Source organism: Bombina bombina, chromosome 4, assembly GCF_027579735.1.
Source record: "Bombina bombina isolate aBomBom1 chromosome 4, aBomBom1.pri, whole genome shotgun sequence".
Lineage (NCBI taxonomy): Eukaryota > Metazoa > Chordata > Amphibia > Anura > Bombinatoridae > Bombina > Bombina bombina.
Window position 1 is genome coordinate 831522771 of NC_069502.1, and position 13668 is coordinate 831536438.

Consider the following 13668-nt stretch of genomic DNA (forward strand, 5'->3'; position numbering starts at 1 on the left):
ATATGCAGATACACATCCTGTAAATCTATTGTAGACATATAATGCCCTTGCTAAACAAAAAACAGGATAGTCCTACAGTAACCATCTTGAATGTTGGTATCCTTACATAACGATTCAATATTGATAGATCCGGAACTGGTCTGAAGGAATTGACCTTCTTGGTACAATGAAGAGATAAAATAAAACCCCAGCCCCTGTTCCAGAACTGGAACTGGCATAATTACTCCAACCAACTCTAGATCTGAAACACATTTCAGAAATGCTGAGCCTTTGCTGTGTTAACTGGGACACGGGAAAGAAAAAAATCTCTTAGCAGGAGGCCTTAACTGAAGCCAATTCTGTACCTTTCTGAAACAATGTTCTGAAACCAGAGATTGAGAACGGAATTGATCCAAATTTCTTTGAAGAAAACGTAATCTGCCCCATACCAGCTGAGCTGGAATAAGGGCCGCACCTTCATGGGTACTTAGGAGCTGGCTATAGATTTCTATAAGGCTTGGATATATTCCAAACTGGAAATAGTTTCCAAACTGATACCGCTCCTGAGGATGAAGGATCAGGCTTTTGTTCCTTGTTGTGAGGAAAGGAACAAAAAAGATTATTAGACCTAAATTTACCTTAGATTTTTTATCCTTTGGTAAAAAAGTTCCCTTCCTTCCAGAAACAATTGAAATAATAATTTAATATCCTGGAAAGAAAGGGAAAGCAAAGTTGACTTAGAAGACATATCAGCATTCCAAGTTTAATCCATAAAGCTTTTCTAGCTAAAATAGCTAGAGACATATACCTGACATCAACTCTAATGATATCAAAAGATGGTATCACCAATAAAATTATTAGCATGTTATAGAATAATAATAATGCTATAAAATTATGATCTGTTACTTGTTGCGCTAAAGCTTCTAACCAAAAAGTTGAAGCTGCAGCAACATCCGCTAAAAATATAGCAGGTCTGAGAAGATTACCTGAACATAAGTAAGCTTTTCTTAGAAATGATTCAATTTCCCTTAAATAAAGTACTATCTGCCGTAGGAATAGTAGTACATTTAGCAGGAGTAGAGACAGCCCCATAACCTTAGGGATTTTGTCCCAAAAAAACTCTAATCTGTCAGATGGCACAGGATATAATTGCTTAAACGTTTAGAAGGAGTAAAAGAATTACCCAAATTATTCCATTCCCTGGAAATTACTTCAGAAATAGCATCAGGGAGATTAAACACTTCTGGAATAACTACAGGAGATTTAAAAACCTTATTTAAACGTTTAGATTTAGTATCAAGAGGACCAGAATCCTCTATTTCTAATGCAATTAATACTTCTTTAAATAAAGAACGAATAAATTCCATCTTGAACAAATACAAAGATTTATCAGTATCAGAATGATGATGTTCATTTAAAAATTCATCTGAAAAAAGAGAAGTTTTAAAAGACTTTTATGTAAACTAGAAGGAGAAATAACAGACATAGCCTTCTTAATGGATTTAAAAAAAAAAAAAAAAAAATCTCTTATGTTTATCAGGAACACTCTGAAAATTAGATGTTGACGGAACAGCAACAGGTAATGTAACAGTACTAAAGGAAATTTTATCTGCATTAATAAGTTTGTCATGACATGCAATACAAACAACAGCTGGAGAAACAGATACCAAAAATTATACCAGATACACTTAGCTTGGTAGCTCCAGCACTAGACAGCGATTTTCCTGTAGTATCTTCTGACTCAGATGCAACGTGAGACATCTTGCAATATGTAAGACAAAAAAACAACATATAAAGCAAAATTGATCAAATTCCTTAAATGACAGTTTCAGGAATGGGAAAAAATGCCAAAGAACAAGCTTCTAGCAACCAGAAGCAATGAAAAAATGAGACTAAAATAATGTGGAGACAAAAGCGACGCCCATATTTTTTAGCGCCAAATCAGACGCCCACATTATTTGGCGCCTAAAATGCTTTTGGCGCCAAAAATGACGCCACATCCGGAACGCCGACATTTTTGGCGCAAAATAACGTCAAAAAATGACGCAACTTCCGGCGACACGTATGACGCCGGAAACGGAAAAGAATTTTTGCGCCAAAAAAGTCCGCGCCAAGAATGACGCAATAAAATGAAGCATTTTCAGCCCCCGCGAGCCTAACAGCCCACAGGGAAAAAAAGAGTCAAATTTTTGAAGGTAAGAAAAAATGATTAATTCAAATGCATTATCCCAAATATGAAACTGACTGTCTGAAAAATAAGGAAAGTTGAACATTCTGAGTAAAGGCAAATAAATGTTTGAATACATATATTTAGAACTTTATAAACAAAGTGCCCAACCATAGCTTAGAGTGTCACAGAAAATAAGATTTACTTAACCCAGGACACTCATCTACATGTTTGTAGAAAGCCAAACCAGTACTGAAACGAGAATCAGCAGAGGTAATGGTATATATAAGAGTATATCGTCGATCTGAAAAGGGAGGTAAGAGATGAATCTCTATGACCGATAACAGAGAACCTATGAAATAGACCCAGTAGAAGGAGATCACTGCATTCAAATAGGCAATACTCTCCTCACATCCCTCTGACATTCACTGCACGCTGAGAGGAAAACCGGGCTCCAACTTGCTGCGGAGCGCATATCAACGTAGAATCTAGCACAAACTTACTTCACCACCTCCATCGGAGGCAAAGTTTGTAAAACTGAATTGTGGGTGTGGTGAGGGGTGTATTTATAGGCATTTTAAGGTTTGGGAAACTTTGCCCCTCCTGGTAGGAATGTATATCCCATACGTCACTAGCTCATGGACTCTTGCTAATTACATGAAAGAAAGATTAATTTTTCGAAGGTTCACTGTGATTCACTTCTAACGTAAGCCCCATAAAGTTAGCTGGTCTATTTAATACAGGGAGTTCTTAATTATTAATACAGTCGCCTGGCTAAGAACCCAACAAGCGAGGGAAACAGTTTTAGTAACCTAATTTGCTGCGCTCCCAGTACAGGAATTTTGTTATCTAAAGGACTTGAAACATAATATTTTAGTCATTAGGCACCCTTTTGTATTATTTTTGATAAGACTTGTTTTACAAATAAGTGTGTTCCCAGAGTATAGAAACAGTACCTCAGGCTTAAATTGCCACCTAGAATGAGCTACTTGTTAATGTGAAAAACAAAACCAGCTAGTCAGTTTCCTTAACTTTAAAATCTTAACACACACTCAGTCTTGTTATCCAAGAAACAGCACAATATTATTCTACAAAACACAAGTTAATTTTAATTTATAGAAATAATGCATCCATTCATGGGATAATAGACAATATCTATTGAATAGTAATGTAATCTAAATATCTATAGCCTGCTTTATGTTCTAATATTGTATTGATCAATCACAATGTGTATATAAAAATTAACTGATCAGAATTTAGGAATATTTTATATTGGGATTAAATATTAATTTTTAATAATAATATTGTTGTAAAATGTATAGATGTTTCAATAGTTTTATTTTGGTGTACACTACAGAGATTTAAAGGGACAGTATAGACCAATATTCATATAACTGCATGTAATAGACATTACTATAAAGAATAAGATGCACAGATACTGATATAAAAATCCAGTATAAAACTGTTTAAAAACTTAGAAGCTCTCAGTTTAGCTCTGTTGAAAAGGCAGTTGGAAAGCCCACTGCAAGTGGCAAATAAGACACTCCCCCTCTTTTGCATATGAAAAGAACCTTTACACAAACAGGATCAAGCTGGAGCAGGTATCTGTCGGTATTCTCCCAAAACTTGGTTAGGAGTCTGAAAATCAGAGCAATGTTATTTAGAAATGAGCAAAACTATACATTTTAAATTAAAAAAATGTTATGGGCTATATAAATAGATCATCTACAAAACATTTATGCAAAGAAAAAAAATGATTGTATAATGTCCCGGCAAAAAAAAAGCCTAACACCTGCGATCGCGGAAACAAAATCTCTGTAACGCAGCCCCATTGATGTCTATGGGGAAAGAAAAATGTATGTTTAAACCTAACACACTAACATAAAAACCACGTCTAAACACCCCTAATCTGCCGCTCCTAACATCGCCGCCACCTACATTACAGTTATTAACCCCTAATCTGCCACCCCCGACATCGCCGCAACCTACATAATAATAATTATTATTATTATTATTATCATCAGGTATTTGTAGAGCGCCAACAGATTCTGCAGTGCTATGAACATGGGTGGTTTATAAAAATTGATTACAGGGATCAAATGGGTAGAGGGTCCTGCCGAGAGTTGCACTGTTGTAGTCGGCTCTTATGAAGGTGAACTACAAACAGCTGGGCTCATAGGCTTACATGCTATGGGGTTTTAGGGGGATAGCAGTGGAGATAGGAAGGTTAGTGTAGGTTGTAAGCATCCCTGAATAGTAGAGTCTTCAGGGAGCACTTGAAGGTTTTAAAACTAGGGGAGATTCTTGTGGAACGAGGCAGAGAGTTCCATAAGATGGGAGTCAGTCTTGAGAAATCTTGTAAATGGGAATGTGATGAAGTAACAAGAGAGGAGGAGAGTAGGAGATCATGAGCGGAGTGAAGAGGACGGGAGGGAGAGTATCTGGAGACAAGGTCTGAGATGTAGGGGGGAGCAATGCAATTGAGGGCTTTGTGTGTCAGAGTGAGAATTTTGTGTTCAATCCTGGAGGCAAGAAGAACCCAGTGAAGGGATTGGCAATAGGATTGAGCTTGCATTCTATTGGCTGATTGGAATAACCAATAGAATGTGAGCTCAATCCTATTGGCTGATTGGATCAGCAAATAGGATTAAAGATCAATCCTATTGGCTGATTGGATCAGCCAATATGATTTTTTCCCCTTTAATTCCTATTGGCTGATAGAATTCTATCAGTCAATCGGAATGTAAGGGACGCCATCTTGGATGACGTCACTTAAAGTGAACTTCATTTTCCAGCAACGATAGGAAGAAGAGGATGCTGCGCGCAGTATGTCTTGAAGATGGACCTGCTCCGCGCCGCATGGATGGAGATAGAAGATGCCGTCTAGATGAAGACTTCTACCCGCTTGGATGAAGAATTCTGCCGGCTTTCATGAGGAGGTCTGCCCCCTTCGATGAGGACTTCTGCCCGCTTGGATGAGGACTTAGCTGGCTGGATGAGGATGGATGTCCGGTTTTTGAAAACTGTAAGTGTAACTTCGAGGGTTAGTGTTAGGTTTTTTTTAAGAGTTTTTTGGGTGGGTTTTATTTTTAGCTTAGGGTTTGGGCACTTCGTAAAAGAGCTGATTGCCCTTTTCAGGGCATGGCAACATAGCTAAATGCCCTTTTAAGTGCAATGCCCATCCAAATGCCCTTTTCAGGGCAATGGTTAGCTTAGGTTAATTTAGATAGAATTTTATTTGGGAGGGTGGTGGGTTTTACTGTTGGGGGTATTTGTATTTTTTCTACAGGTTAAATAACTGATTTCTTTGGGGCAATGCCCCACAAAAGTTACATATGTCGCATAAAGTTTGCGCTAAGATAATGTTATATGAATTATATAACATTATTTTGAAGGTTTACTGCCCCTTTAATTTTCGTAATTACAATACATTGTGTGCAATTACTGTTGATAAATACACCAACGTTACTGGAGAACACTCCAAAGATGTAGTTATCTTTTCTCCTAACTTATAAAACTAGAGATTTTATGTTAATTTACACCTTCATTTAATGATTATTAATATTCTAGTAAAAGAGTTTTCTTTAGAAGTTTTCACATCTATTTTTCACTTCAATAGCAGCCTGCTGCTTTTCTATCACAGGCTTCCACAAATTGGAAAGATTCTACCATAAGCTACTGATCTACATGTAAACAGTTACTAGTGCCTTTAATAAGCCTAGAGAGTGGATTACTGAACATGCATCTGCCCTTAATAAGCCTAAAGAGTGGATTACTGCACATGCATCTGCCCTTAAAAAGCCTAAAGAGTGTATTACTGTACAAGCATCTGCTCTTAATAAACCTAAAGAGTGGATTACTGCACATGCATCTGCCCTTAATAAGCCTAAAGAGTTGATTACTGTACAAGCATCTGCCTTTATCAGCCTAAGGAGTGGCTTAATGCACATGCATCTGCCCTTTCTTTTCCTAAAGAGTGGATTACTGCACATGCATCTGCCTTTAATGGCCTAAGGAATGGATTACTGCACATGCATCTTCCTTTATTGGCCTAAGGAGTGGATTGCTGCACATGCATCTGCTTTTATCGGCCTAAGGAGTGGATTACTGCACATGCATCTGCCTTTATCGGCCTAAGAAGTTGCTTGCTGCACATGCATCTGCCTTTATCGGCCTAAGGAGTGGATTGCTGCACATGCATCTGCCTTTAACGGCTTAAGGAGTGGATTACTGCACATGCATCTGCCCTTTATCGACCTAAGGAGTGGATTGCTGCACATGCATCTGCCTTTAACGGCCTAAGGAGTGGATTACTGCACATGCATCTGCCTTTTATCGACCTAAGGAGTTGATTAGTGCACATGCATTTGCCTTTATCGACCTAAGGAGTGGATTAGTGCACATGCATCTGCCTTTATCGACCTAAGGAGTGGATTACTGCACGTGCATCTGCCTTTATTGACCTAAGGAGTGGATTACTGCACGTGCATCTGCCTTTATCGACCTGAGTGGATTAGTGCACATGCATCTGCCCTTTATCGGCCTAAATTATATTAATCTGCACTTATTTGTCCATAGCTACACTGCATAAATATAAAAAAGCTGTATGTGTTGCATAGGATGCAACCATTGGTTAAAGTGTGTATAAAAAGAAACAAAATCATTAATTAAGCATACCAAGGTCCCATGGACATGATGCAATATATATTTTTTAGATTTCTGCCACATTAAATTCTGAATGAATGTTATAGTTACTTATTCTAAATGTAATATTCCTTAAACAAAAACAGAAAAATGTAATACTCAGGTGCTGATTCTTCTAATGTGCTTTCGCCTGCCAATGAGAACCTGCAGTCCATATCCCTAACCTTTCAATCTCCCTGGTTTTGTCCCACCGGGGAGATTGACAGCTCCTACCCGCGTGTAATTGGCTGTGCGTTTGCAGGAGGCGGGATTGCAAGTGAGCTTTGGCATACAGTGGCATGACTAGCTTAATATATCGAGCCCTAATCATGATGATACTAGACACTAGTTTCTATGTGCATAAGCAATTCATTCACACAAAAAATTCCGGCTTCTCTATCTTTTTCCGCAATTCGAATAGCAGCAGTAAGCAATTTAATACTCCAACTTGCATTAAAAAAATATTAATTGGTGATTATTTAGTCTATTCTTACACAAGTTAATCAGCCCGCTTTACATCGCCAGCCTCTAAAAATTTAAGTTTTAAAAATGTTGCCTCCGCCTACTGGCAGTACTGCTGTTTGCGATGAAAGTTAATGTAGTTGTCTGCAGAAACTAGCAAGCTGAGGGTGAAAACTTAAGAAGCTGTTATTTACTGAGGTTGTTAATAATAAAGTGATAGCTTATTAGCACAAACCTATATATTTATATAATTGCAGAAAACATTATGGACATTTAAATAAAGCAATAAGCTTTAGACGCTAGGCTCTCTCAAAGCGAAAGCTCCGGGTGCTGCAGGGAAATAACTGTAACAGTTTGGAGAGTTGTTCTAGTGTGCATGTCTGCAGGTCTGACTATGACGTCAGGGAAACTGAAGCCTTTAACTAGGTTACAAAATGTACAATGCTAATATAGTTTTCTAGAGACAGTGTAAATTGTAATTAACTGCAGCAGAGTATTAAAGGTATAACGCAACTATTCTTTAGGTTTCAATCAGTTACTATTGCCCTGAAAAGGACATTTAGATGGGCATTGCAAAATAGGATTGAGCTTGGATTCTATTGGCTGATTGGAATAGCCAATAGAATGTGAGCTCAATCCTATTGGTTGATTGGATCAGCCAATAGGATTAAAGCTCAATCCTATTGGTTGATTGGATCAGCCAATAGGATTTTTCCCCTTTAATTCCTATTGGTTGATAGAATTCTATCAGCCAATCGGAATGTAAGGGACGCCATCTTGGATGACATCACTTAAAGTGAACTTCATTTTCCAGCAACGATAGGAAGAAGAGGATACTGTGCACAGGATGTCTTGAAGTTGGACCGCTCAGCGCCGCATGGATGAAGATAGAAGATGCCGTCTGGATGAAGACTTCTGCTGCTTGGATGAAGACTTCTGCCAGCTTTGATGAGGACTTCTGCCGCTTGGATGAGGACTTCTGCCCGCTTGGATGAGGATGGATGTCCGGTCTTTGAAAACTGTAAGTGGAACTTCGGGGTGGGGGTTTAAGAGTTTTTTGGGTGGGTTTTATTTTTAGCTTAGGGTTTGGGCACTTCGTAAAAGAGCTGATTGCCCTTTTCATGGCATGGCGAAAGAGCTAAATGCCCTTTTAAGTGCAATGCCTTTTCAGGGCAATGGTTAGCTTAGGTTTATTTAGATAGAATTTTATTTGGGGGTTTGGTTGGGTGGGGGGTGGGTTTTACTGTTGGGGGGTGCTTGTACAAAAATTACATATGTTGCATAAAGTTTGTGCTAAGATAATGTTATATGAATTATATAACATTATTTTGTAGGTTTACTGCTCCTTTAATTTTCGTAATTACAATACATTGTGTGAAATTGCTGTTGATAAATACACCAACGTTACTGGAGATCACTCCGAAGATGTAGTTATCTATTCTCCTAACTTATAAAACTAGAGAGTTTAATGTTAATTTACTCTTTCATTTAATGATTCTTAATATTCTAGTAAAAGAGTTTTCTTTAGAAGACTTCACATCTATTTTTAACTTTAATAGCAGCCTGCTTTTCTATCACAGGCTTCCAAAAATTGGAAAGTTTCTACCATACTCCAAGAGGCACGAAGGTTTCTAACTAAAACTCGGTAAAGCTACTGATCTACATGTAAACAGTTACTAGTGCACTGAGGGTGATTTTTGCAGATTGGCTTTTTTTTCACGGTTATCTATTAAACTGGATGGATGATTAAGTAATAACGTTGCTTACAAAATAACACGGGGATATATTAGCAAGAAAGAATTCTGACTAAATACATTTTCACAAAGCATCATGGGTATGCAAATAATGAAAACTGCAGCGCACTTGCATTTTAGCAGATACCACATAGGATCATTTTTGATTGGCTGTAACGCCCAGTGGATGCGTCCTGTTCTCTGCTTATACGTTTAGATGTAACATCCAATTTTATGAACCTTGTTCCATGTAAATATATGCTTCTCTTTCCCTCCCGCATACAAATTGTGCAAAGGCAGGTTATCATATACATCGCGCATAATGCATTAGCTCAATATAATTATTCCTGCAATTTAAATAGACTCCAACTAAAGACTACTCCGCAGTATTTTATAAGAATATCCAAAGCTATCTGTTATCAACAAGAAAATATAGCTCTGCATGTGGTAGAGCCTCAAAAAATTCACGGTAACTCATGATTGTTCCTCTCCACAGAAATCTTTATTAAAAGGCATAAGATTTATTTGATCTGAAGAGAAACCAGAGTATAACTCTGAAACAAATTTCTATAAGCCCCATAACAATTGATATCTACTGAACATAAAGAGAAAAACAAATGTTTAATGTATCATATAGATACATTGTGTAATATAACAACGTGACATAATAAAAGTATAGGACTGCAATATTATGTTAGTAACCTAAAGGATATCTAACATAACATTTAGTCCGTTCAGAAAACTATGCATAGAGCCTTATGGGTATGCAAATGAGAACAAATAATAAGCTTGTGCCAAGGTCTTTAGAAAAGTGGAGAACATGGTAAAGAATCGCGACAAACTTACCAGTTTAGAGAAACACGTTATACGGTCACGCAAGATGTGACGCGCAAAAGTGCTCTAGCACATAAACTCCTGTAATATGTTACAAACAAAACAGCTTCTTCTTAGATGAAAAAAATGGACCTTTAGTTACATCCAGGGGTGAACCGTGCAGAACAGCATTTTTTTAACAAATAAAACTGTTCAAAATGATATATGCACAAGAAAAAATAAAATGCTCTGATGTATAACCCCTGCACTAATGATTTATTTTGCGGTCTGTGCCTTACCCTGATTATTTTGGATTTCACATCATACAATTTAATACAGAAGTATAATTATTTACATCTAGATCTGTCTGAATCTGCACTAATAGCCTTTACTTTGTATTATTTCACTCTGTGAGGCAATTTAATACAGAAGTATAATTATTTACATGTAGATCTGTCTGAATCTGCACTAATAGCCTTTACTTTGTTTTATTTCAGTCTGTGAGGCAATTTAATACAGAAGTATAATTATTTACATCTAGATCTGTCTGAATCTGCACTAACAGCCTTTAATTTGTATTATTTCAGTATGTGAAGCAATTTATACAGAAGTATAATTATTTACATGTAGATCTGTCTGAATCTGCACTAATAGCCTTTACTTTGTTTTATTTCAGTCTGTGAGGCAATTTAATACAGAAGTATAATTATTTACATCTAGATCTGTCTGAATCTGCACTAATAGCCTTTACTTTGTATTATTTCAGTCTGTGAGGCAATTTAATACAGAAGTATAATTATTTACATCTAGATCTGTCTGAATCTGCACTAATATCCTTTACTTTGTATTATTTCAGTCTGTGAGGCAATTTAATACAGAAGTATAATTATTTACATCTATATCTGTCTGAATCTGCACTAATATCCTTTACTTTGTATTATTTCAGTCTGTGAGGCAATTTAATACAGAAGTATAATTATTTACATCCAGATCTGTCTGAATCTGCACTAATAGCCTTTAATTTGTATTATTTCAGTATGTGAAGCAATTTATACAGAAGTATAATTATTTACATCTAGATCTGTCTGAATCTGCACTAATAGCCTTTACTTTGTATTATTTCAGTCTGTGAGGCAATTTAATACAGAAGTATAATTATTTACATCCAGATCTGTCTGAATCTGCACTAATAGCCTTTAATTTGTATTATTTCAGTATGTGAAGCAATTTATACAGAAGTATAATTATTTACATCTAGATCTGTCTGAATCTGCACTAATAGCCTTTACTTTGTATTATTTCAGTCTGTGAGGCAAGTTAATACAGAAGTATAATTATTTACATCTAGATCTGTCTGAATCTGCACTAATAGCCTTTACTTTGTTTTATTTCAGTCTGTGAGGCAATTTAATACAGAAGTATAATTATTTACATCTAGATCTGTCTGAATCTGCACTAATAGCCTTTACTTTGTATTATTTCAGTATGTGAAGCAATTTATACAGAAGTATAATTATTTACATCTAGATCTGTCTGAATCTGCACTAACAGCCTTTACTTTGTATTATTTCAGTCTGTGAGGCAATTTAATACAGAAGTATAATTATTTACATCTAGATCTGTCTGAATCTGCACTAACAGCCTTTAATTTGTATTATTTCACTCTGTGAGGCAATTTAATACAGAAGTATAATTATTTACATCTAGATCTGTCTGAATCTGCACTAACAACCTTTACTTTGTATTATTTCCGTCTGTGAGGCAATTTATACAGCAGTATAATTATTTACATCTAGATTTGTCTGAATCTGCACTAATAGCCTTTACTTTGTATTATTTCAGTCTGTGAGGCAATTTAATACAGAAGTATAATTATTTACATCTAGATCTGTCTGAATCTGCACTTATAGCCTTTACTTTGTATTATTTCAGTCTGTGAGGCAATTTAATACAGAAGTATAATTATTTACATCTAGATCTGTCTGAATCTGCACTAACAGCCTTTACTTTGTATTATTTCAGTCTGTGAAGCAATTTAATACAGAAGTATAATTATTTACATCTAGATCTGTCTGAATCTGCACTAATAGCCTTTACTTTGTATTATTTCAGTCTGCGAGGCAATTTAATACAGAAGTATAATTATTTACATCTAGATCTGTCTGAATCTGCACTAATAGCCTTTACTTTGTTTTATTTCAGTCTGTGAGGCAATTTATACAGAAGTATAATTATTTACATCTAGATCTGTCTGAATCTGCACGAATATCCTTTAATTTGTATTATTTCAGTCTGTGAGGCAATTTAATACAGAAGTATAATTATTTACATCTAGATCTGTCTGAATCTGCACTAATAGCCTTTAATTTGTTTTATTTCAGTCTGTGAGGCAATTTAATACAGAAGTATAATTATTTACATCTAGATTTGTCTGTATCTGCACTAATATCCTTTACTTTGTATTATTTCAGTCTGTGAGGCAATTTATACAGAAGTATAATTATTTACATCTAGATCTGTCTGAATCTGCACTAACAGCTTTTACTTTGTATTATTTCAGTCTGTGAGGCAATTGAAGTAAGGTAGAAACTTCCACATTATTAATAGCATGTGAAGAGGAACAGGCTTTTTATAAATATATTCGTAAACTCTGATTTCACTTCAGATTGAATAAATCTTTCGCCTTTTACTAAAGATTTCCATGGAGAGGAACAACTATGAGTTTTAATCATTTTTTTGAGGATCTGCTACAGGCAGAGCTACTAATTCATGCTAACAATAGACAAACTTTACGTCATGAACATTACCATGTAGTGATTAATGAATCTTACATAAATAATAAACAGTTTTAATCGGAGAGTTTACAACTCAAAGCATCTATATAATGGCTTTAGCTATTGAAGTACAGCTAGGCCATGAGCGCGTAATTATATGCGTACCCAGACGCCAATGCAAAGCGTTTTCTGATTGTGGACCCCATGATATGTACCTGACTGTCACTGTGTTTCTGTCCTCACAAACTAACCAACCTGAGGGATGTTTCCTAGCGATACCCATGCCTTTTTAAAAAAAATCCTAAATTCGTTTTATGTAAATATTAGGTTTATAATTCTGGACGAGTCTGTCTTTATATTGTAGTTAAAATGTTTAGAACATTTCTGGGGTTGGTTAACCCCTTAATGACCACAGCACTTTTCTATTTTCTGTCCGTTTGGGACCAAGGCTATTTTTACATTTTTGCGGTGTTTGTGTTTAGCTGTAATTTTCCTCTTGCTCATTTACTGTACCCACACATATTATATACCGTTTTTCTCGCCACTAAATGGACTTTCTAAAGATACCATTATTTTCATCATATCTTATAATTTACTATAAAAAAATTATAAAATGGGGGCGTGTCCAGGCAGCGTTCTGAGCAGGATGCATACTCTGAGAGCTCTGTGCAGAGGTTTGATAATCCGCCAATTATCGGCATTTAACAGCCTGAACAAAAGTATATAACCCTTGGACATTGCAGTATTGTCACTAGTGACTCTAAATTTGCTTCTCTCGCTGTGTACATGAAGCCGGAACTACAGATTGGAAAAGACTGGCCTGAGGCGGCGGCCTACTAACAGGCGTTCACCCCCCCCCCGGGAAGAGCCGGGTTATCGGTGCAGCCAGGGTTCCTGGCCTACTGAATCTCTTCACAATATAACACCCTCCGGACTTTGAATTATCTTCTTACTGAACAACATCTATCTTGCAAAGATCCCTTGAGAGCAGAGAGAAAACAAAACATCAATATGGCAGACAAGGAAATAGAGGTCAGCCCGCTATATCAAGTGGCCC

At 36.3% G+C, this 13668-nt stretch overlaps 2 non-coding genes across 2 annotated transcripts; one reads left to right on the forward strand and one right to left on the reverse strand.

Annotated features, from left to right (window-relative positions):
• Positions 1-9458: 9458 nt before the first annotated feature.
• LOC128658555 (U5 spliceosomal RNA) lies at positions 9459-9574 on the reverse strand. Its single transcript, XR_008402234.1, has one exon. It is a non-coding gene; the product is annotated as a U5 spliceosomal RNA (small nuclear RNA).
• Positions 9575-12482: 2908 nt separating this feature from the next.
• LOC128658549 (U5 spliceosomal RNA) lies at positions 12483-12598 on the forward strand. The gene has a single exon (XR_008402229.1). It is a non-coding gene; the product is annotated as a U5 spliceosomal RNA (small nuclear RNA).
• Positions 12599-13668: the final 1070 nt, after the last annotated feature.